This window comes from Brassica napus, unplaced genomic scaffold (genome assembly GCF_020379485.1).
Source record: "Brassica napus cultivar Da-Ae unplaced genomic scaffold, Da-Ae ScsIHWf_521;HRSCAF=783, whole genome shotgun sequence".
Classification (NCBI taxonomy): Eukaryota; Viridiplantae; Streptophyta; class Magnoliopsida; order Brassicales; family Brassicaceae; genus Brassica; species Brassica napus.
Window position 1 is genome coordinate 31,713 of NW_026016590.1, and position 8,703 is coordinate 40,415.

At 43.9% G+C, this 8,703-nt stretch overlaps 1 non-coding gene across 1 annotated transcript; it reads left to right on the forward strand.

Annotated features, from left to right (window-relative positions):
• The first annotated feature begins 1,437 nt into the window (after positions 1–1,437).
• Positions 1,438–1,543, forward strand: LOC125604326. The gene has a single exon (XR_007336127.1). It is a non-coding gene; the product is annotated as a small nucleolar RNA R71 (small nucleolar RNA).
• Positions 1,544–8,703: the final 7,160 nt, after the last annotated feature.

The following is an 8,703-nucleotide window of genomic DNA, read 5'->3' on the forward strand; positions in this document are numbered from 1 at the left end:
CATTCTCCTAATGTCCTCCTCAGTTACCTTTGTTTCTCTGAAGAACATCCACAACCAGTGTGTGAAGTAAGCTTCATCAAAAGGTTTTTCGATTGGGATTCTGAGGACTCGTGTAGTGAAACCATCCATCTCCTTATCGTTAGCTTCCCTCTTAAGGTTTTTAGGAATCTTCTCCTTCCTTTTCCTTAACCTTCTCCCTTCAGATTCTTGTTCCTCTTGAACAGGTTCTGTTGAACTATTTAAAGGGTTGGGTGTTGGTTCGGGTGGGTTTGCTAATGGTTTAGGTGGTGGTCTGAGTGCATTGATGTAATCATTATCGATTGAGGGTAACTGCACTCGGTATGTCAGAGGTGCCTGTCGATCGATGGGAGGTGTGTTGTGACGATCGACGTCGGACTCACTCTGTCGATCGATGGTTGAGTTAACCGATCGATCGATTTTTTTCATAGAAAGGGGAGGGTGGGTGAGGATGCTTAGCTGCGAATTCTTCATGAGTTAGAATTCGAACCGCATTGCATTCAGCGAATCGGCAGACGACGTCGATCGATATCTGGAGTAATCCGTCCATCTATCTTCATCATGGTCTGTCGATCGATGCGAGTTCATCGACATCGGTCGACACCATTGGGATCCGCCGAGACTCATGGAGCTTTCGACTTCGAAATCCCCTTCCTAATGGTTTTCATTTCTCACCACTTGCCAGAATTCATCATTTATGATGGCATTTACGTGGTGTTTTCCTTTGTCGGCTCCTGCTTCTCTAGCAAAAGCTTCTTGCCTCTTAATAGTCTCGCCCGTCTGAATTACTTGGGTTTCAAGTTTTCTCACCTGAGTCCCTAAGGTTTCGATTTTGGTGTTCAGATTGTTGTAGGCAGAGTCTATCTTACCGTTGAAATCCACGGTGATTTGTTGTTGTCCCATCAGTACTCGATCAAGCATTTCTTCGATCTTGCTTTCCTGAGTTTGGGGTGGTGGATTTTGATAGTTTAAGAGTTCGAGTAGCTCTTGCTGTTGTTGAAGGGTTTTTGAAATTGTGAACTTTGGTTACTTCTTTGGCCATTTCCAAAGAAGTTTCTGTTTCCGCCCTGGTTTCCAAATTTTTAAATCCGGTACCTCCGATGTAGTTCATATCTTCTTCTCCTTCGGTATCTGCTACTTCTCCTTCAGCTGAACATACTTGCTTCCTAAGAAGTTTGTGCACCACATCTAACTTAGCTCTTACTTTGTCCATCTGTTCCTTCCCGATAGAGGCTACAGACTTTTTCCGTTCAGAGTCAGTGTTTTTTGGTGCTGCTGCTGTTAGCAAGGTTTTCGATAAGTCTCACAGCTTCCAACGGGTTCCGAGTAGTGAAGTTTCCTTCACTCGCCGTATCAAGAGCCATTTGATACTTTAAGGCGAGACCTCGGAAGAAAGTGCTTAGCAGCTGCACTTCATTAAATCCGTGGTGTGGACAGTCTCGCTGGAAAAACCTAAATCTAATCCACGCATCTTTGAAGGACTCTCCAGCCTTCTGCGAGAATCTGGAAATTTTGTTCCGAAGTTCTTCAGTGCGCGCCTCATCGAAGAAGTTTCGTCAGAAAGCATTCTTGATGTCGCTCCAGGATGTTAAAGATCCTGTGGGTTGCTGCCTAAGCCAGTGCATCGCTTCTCCATTCAGCGTGTATCTGAAGAGCTTGCACAGCAGGTAATCTTCGGGGACTCCTTCCATTCGAATGGCAGCGATCAGATCCTCGAACCGTTCCAAATGGTCCAGAGGATGCTCGTGCGGTAACCCAGAGTAGGGTATCTGCGACACGAGAGTGTAGTATTGAGGCTTCAGCTCGAAATTCTGCTTCTGGATCTCCGGAAGTCGAATCGCTGATCTGTTGGAATAGTACTCATCTGGGCGATTGTAGTCAGCCAGTGGTTTCGATCGAGCCTCCTCATCTACAGGTTGAGCAGCTCCTGTAGCATCAGCATCAGGGATTACAGTTCCCTGAGCATCTATTTTCTGACCCATTGCATTACGCAGATGACCGGCCTGGTCATACAGGTTTCCGTTCTCATCCTGAGTTAGAATAATAATGTTTACCATTTTTGACGACACGTTATCGATCGACGTACACGGTGTATTATCGATCGTTATCGGACGACTAGGATCGATCGGCGATGACAGCCTGGTGTCGGTCGACGGTTGGTTGTGCGTATCGATCGACGACGAAGTGGTTGCGTCGAGCGATGTGGAACGTTGACCTCTACGGATGGTGCGTTCCAAATGAGCAGGATCGTCTGAGAACAGCAAGTCTTTCTCCTTGTTGCTTCTGGTACCGCTGGGCATGCACCTGAAAAGACAAGAAAAAGAAAGATTATTAGAAAAGGGGTTAAAGAAAAAATAAGAACTAATAAAACTAAATCTAATGGCGATCAAAGCTCCCCGGCAACGGCGCCAAATTTGATACCACTCAAATTACCCTAAGGAGTGTTACTCTCATCAAAAGAGGTTCAGATGTAGTACTTAGGGATCAAATCCACAAGGAGCTAGGGAACAATTAAATCTAGTGTTTATTAATTCTAAAGGTTGTAATGTTTTAAATAAAATAGCAATAGTAACTAGCGAGTAAATGATAAATGTAACTTAGGTTGGAAATGATATTAGATGCAGGGCCACTATTCAGGTGTTGGAGATTATAATTCCTATAGATGCCTAACTGTTGCATGCATGATATATTAGAGCTCATTCGCTTAACTCAGTGATCAGCTGTCGCATGTACCACTGGTTAACAGACTAGATCTTGTATCTCACCGGTTAGATGCAGACACAAGAGAGTGTCGATCGATAGTCTATTAAGACGTCGACCGATACACGTTTGCCAACATCGATCGATTGTCAGTTGAGGACATCGATCGATGGGTTCTAGCCAGGCCTATGCGCGAGTATGAAATGCTCTACTAAGATTCTAAATTGGCGGTTAGCCCTCTCTAGCAATCCTAGTATGATAGATAGATGTCAGGATGGGGTAACAAGGGTGCTTGATTATGCAATCCTATGATCATGTTCTAGTTAGCTAGGCTAAAACAAGCAATAAGTACAAATCTATCATGAATATCACAACAAGGCAGATCTATAGTTTGGGGCTAATCCCACAAACCTATCTGAACCCTGGATCTAACTGTTGAACTACTCAGACATAGCAAAGCAATTCATATCAATGGGTAAATAGAAACTCATAGAATAGATGACAAAGAAATGAAACAAGGAGTTCCAATCACAAGTGATCTTCTGTCCCAAAATGAAACTTGTAACAAAACTAGGTCTAGAAAAGAAAAACTCTCTCTGCCGTCAAACACTTAGGCAGTATATATTCTACTAGGTTAAAAACTCGTCAGAGCATTTTGGTAATTTGGCTTGGCCTTGGTTTTTAAGTCTGCTGAATCCAAAATGTCGCGTCTGGTGTCTCGACATCGATCGACGGTACATGTGTACATTGATCGATATTGATCTTCATCTGTCGAGGCATTTTCTGATATCGATCGTCAGCACTGATGCGTATCGATCGATTATTCTTCCTCTCGTCGACCTCTAAGTGGTCAGCTCGGGTGAAATGTCCTTTATGCTCCAAAATGCTCCAAAGTTATAGCTTTACTCCGAAATGCACCTGAACCTGAAAACATACCTAGAAGAGTAGAAAACATAGATATATATAGTAAAATATTAATATACCATGGATAAAAATGGGTCAAATCCAGGGTATATCACTCAGACAGAATGAGGCTGAATTAGAATGAATTAATTGATCTCTGGTCGTGCATCCTATATATAGGCAACCAAAGGTCATGTGCGAAGGGACACATCCCTTCGAAGCATCCATTTGGAACAGATCTTGGCCATCGATTACAATCAACGGTCCAGATCGTACCTGTTCGGAAATAGAAGGTTCCAGACCTTATAGGCACGTCCAACCCAAGCCCAGACTTGGTAACCAAGCCCACGGCCTGCCCACAAGAGCCCAACGACTCATGGGCCACATGGCCTGACCTCATGGCCCACCACTGACCCGGACCTGGACCATCGGCCCAAAACCCGAACAGTCCGTCGAGCTGAGATGAGCTGACTCCCAGCTGCCTCAGTTGAGTGAGCTAGTAGTCCAGCTGGTTGAGCTGACTTAACTTGGAACGAGCTAGGCTGAGCTTGACCGAGCTATGTCTAGCTGATCAAGCTTCTCGTAAGCATCGCCAAGCTTATGTACAGCTTATCCTAGCTGACTTCTTTGTCTTATAAGGTTAATTCTCAGCATTCTGATATACTTAACCTTCTATCTTGGCCATGGAAAGCTAGCCTTAAGGTCCTAAGACAGGCTTGTTCGTTTCTTCGAACCATGGCCGTCCTGATGGTCCTTATTCAGGATCGCGGATGCTACAAGTCTCCCCCACTTGAAATGGATTCGTCCTCGAATCCGGTGGTGATTATATCTTGTCCCAAGACAAAATATTCAAACCGACTTATCCTAGTCTTGATCAGGTAATAGAAAAAGCTTGATTTAGAACCACAAAATGACCACTTTGACGATCAAATTCCTTTGACCATCGTTGTAGAAGTCTCCCCCACTTGATAAGGATTTAACCACAAAAATCCTATCAAGTGGTCCTTTCTGGTTTAGCTTATGGCACCCTTACATGTCTAATTCGACCATAGTCGAGGGTCCATCAAGCATCCATTCAAGTGATACTTGTAAATCCATCCAAAGACATTCCTTGTGTCACTGACCGAACTCTCCAGGTTGCGGTCTTAGTATCCAACAAGTCTATGTCTTTCTTTTGAAACATGCTGCATACTCGAGCCTTAGTAGATTTGTCCAATCCCCACGCCACTCGATGTACCAGTCAAGTCCTCACAAACTCGTTCCAATCTTTAGGCTGCTCGTCCTACAACGACTCCTAACAGATTGTTATGGTTCTTTTGTCCTTCATGGACAATAGGGTTCATGACCTCAGCCACAACGTACTGGATCATCCCCTTAACCAGCCACAACCTTTTCAGGCTTGGCCACATTGCGATCTTAGTCCCTCCAGACTAAAAACGCCACAGACTTGACTTATGTCCTTCATTAGACTTTGTCATAATTCGATCCTGGTCCATTTACGGACGTGATTGTATTACGGTCCTGGTCCACTCAAGGACTTGACCGTTTCGCCCCGACCATAGGTCCATCTCCGAATAGGTCGTGGCCTGATCCTCGTCCATTAATGGACTTGATCATTCTCAACCGTAGGTCAAACTCCGATTTGGTTGTACTGCGACCATGGTCCTCTCTCGGACATGGTCAACTTCGGCTCTGCCATCTCGGCCGGAGCCGAAGAAACAGACTCTTGGACAGCGGAGCTGTCCCTGGTTCCAGTTCAATCAGGAGGGATTGGACCTATCAGGGGGGACACCCTGTAGCGACTGAAACACATCCAGGAACTCGGACACCAACGAATCCTCGCCTGGGTCTAACAGAAAACCAGAACTGCCAGGCTCTGTAGTTGTAATTGTAGCAAAAAAAAAAAGGACTGACAACTTTGTTCCAGCATCCGAATCGCTCGAACTGCTGAAACCACTACTTTCTCTTGAGCCTGACACAGACCTTGGTACTCTACCGGGGGAAGTCCATTCTCCAATTGCACACAACCCTTATGGCAATCGAGAGTGGCTCGGTACTTTCCCAACCAATCCATACCTAAGATCACTTCTTGATTCTTTAGGTGGACACAGACCAGATTCACAGGGAAGACCTTTCCCTAGATCTGTACTGGGATATTCGACATGAGACCTAGTTAGTTCATGTCTTGCCCACCGGCTGCCCTCACTATCCCAAAATTATTACCAGCATCCAGACAGAACAGACCCTTTCCGACCAGTCCCGGACTCACAAAACCTATGTGTAGCCCCTGCGTTGGAAAGTATGTGGGTTTTTACCCCACCGACCATGAGGGTTCCTATCAGAGACCCCCATCAGAATCCCCTAGACCATTCTAGGTTCCTGACCAATCATTACTACTTGAATGTAAAAAGATAAATTTAGAGATTGCCAGAGATCAAATCAAAAGATCCGGAAGCTCCGTCGTCTCGTGACAGTTCATACACCCTCGGTGTTGTGGTTGGTGTGCCTTGGGACGCATTGCCTGTGTCTCCACGGCCCTTCCCCTAACTTCCTTGCAGCTTGGGACACTCCGATTGGAAATGTCCTTGCTGGCCACAATGGAAACAAGTCATTGTGCCGCTTCTACCAGACGGGTTCGGTCAAGGACAGTTTTGAACTCCATAGTCCATGCTGCAACAACGAACACAAGCCCCCTTGGCCTTCCAGCACTCACCAGGATGGTTCCGTCCACATTTGGAACACGCAGATCGGCCACCAGAGGTCTTGCCTCCGTCTACCTGGTCCCATTTTCTCTTTTTATCATTAGTCTTGCCCTATGGGCCAGACTGTGGCTTAGCCTTAAGCTTAGCTTCTTCAGGCAAGTTAGAATCCAACAAAGCCACCCGTTCCACTTCCAATGGGTACCTAGATGAGTAGGATTTCGGTTTGATCACACATTTGGAAAACGTCCCATACCATTCTCCTAAGCGTCTTACTATTGTGAATGCTCACACCATTCACAACAGCAATTATAATATACCTCAATCCCCATCATACTAAGATACTTAACATCATGTTCTTCCAATGATTGGAACGAACGCCCTGAATTTCCTCATTCTTTCTTTGGACGGATTCAAATTTGAATTGATTCATTCATCTGACTCGATCAATGGAAACCTACCTTGACTTATACCGAGTCCTAACTGATCCATCTGATCAGAAGTCCACTCGTGTACTGGTCATGTAGTGTCTCCCTTGAGTCAGATTTTAATATTGCATATGCTTTACTTATTATGAACGGCCATCAAGGGATAACACTTAACTTCAGTAGAATGCTGCACGTTTATTTCAACCTAAGCCACTCTCTGGTCCATGTTACTTCCCTTGTTTAGGTCATCCATAAACAAGTCTTGCATTGCTTCCATCCCTTCCAACCCGTCAATTACTTCTAAATACTAGATCGACCAACTGATAGACCATATATTTTACCCATTTTTAATCATGGTCTATAAGTGTTTTAAAGTGTTTAGAGATACAATTATTATGTTGTGGAGTTTATTTAGAGTATTTACAGGTTTAGGGACGTTTAGGAGAAATATGGTGATTTTGGAGTCTTTTGGAGCCTTTGAAGGTGCAGAGTTGCACAAACGCGTCAGATGTTTATCTATGGATGGAGACCTTACGACCGTTAGATTGAGCACATATTGTGCCACAAGATAGATCGTTGAGTTATCTTTCCAATGACACCGATCTCAGGTCAATCAGCATCCTGTAGCAGAAGTTATGCCCATTTTACTGAAGAGTGGTCAGTCAGCCTCGCGAGAGGAAGCTGCCGAGAAGAGGAAGCCACGTCGATCGATGCAGCACTCTGCACGTCGATCGATGGAGATCTCAGATCGTGGGCCTTGTATATTTTATGACTGCGTGAAGCCCATAAGTAACCACAAATTACCAGAATACCTTTGGACGACCAGAAACCCTATTTATGTTATTTTTAAGCCATTGTTGACGGCTACGCTTTTACACGCTTTCTGTTTTATTGTTTCTCTTAGAGGAGAGAAGGGAGGAACTCCTATCAGAGTCCTCTTGGAACTCCATTGGTTTTCTTATCTATTCTATTTCAGTTTTAAATCTATTCATCTATGATTTCTATTTTCATGTCTGAGTAGATCCACCTGTTAGATCCATGGTTCAGATAGGTTTGTGGGATTAGCCCCAAACTATTGATCTGCCTTGTTGTGATATTCATGATAGATCTATACTCATTGCTTGTTCTAGAGTAGTTAACTAGAATATTGATCATAGGATTGCATACACAAGCATCCTTGTTATCCCATCCTGACATCTATCTATCATATTAGGATTGCTAGAGAGGGCTAACCGCCAATTTAGCATCCTAATAGGGTAAATCATCTCGCGCATAGGCCTGTCTAGAACCCGTCGATCTATGTCCTCAACTAACTATCGGTCGACAAAGGTAAAGGTGTATCGGTCGATGTCCCAATAGGACCATCGGTCAACACTCTGTCGTTGTCAACATACTAACCGTTGAGACACGAGATCTAGCTTGTTAACCAGTGAAACATGCGACAGCTGATCACTGAGTTAAGCGGTTGAGCTCTAACATATCATGCATGCAACAAATAGGTACCTATAAGAATTATAATCTCCAACACCTGAATAGAAACCCTAGATCTAGCAACCATCATTCCATCGAACAACCCTTGCCAAGCTGAACAATTGACTTGTTCAACTTGTTTACTGCTTTGTTTATTTAATTGCTATTTTACTGCTTTATAATCTATTAGCCTAGTTTTTTAAATTGTTTAGATCTAATCGGTTCCCTAGCTCCTTGTGGATTCGATCCCTAAGTACTATAACTCGACCTCTTTTGATGAGAGTAACACTCTTTAGAATAATTTGAGTGATATCAAATTTGGCGCCGTTGCCGGGGAGCTTTGATCGCCATTAGATCTTTTTAGTTAGATTTAGTTTAAGTTTTATTATTGTTCGAAAAAAAAAACTCATCAAATTTTTTTCTTCTATTTCAGGTACATACATATCAGTACCAGAGCAATGAAGAGAGGATTTCTTGGTCCTTCA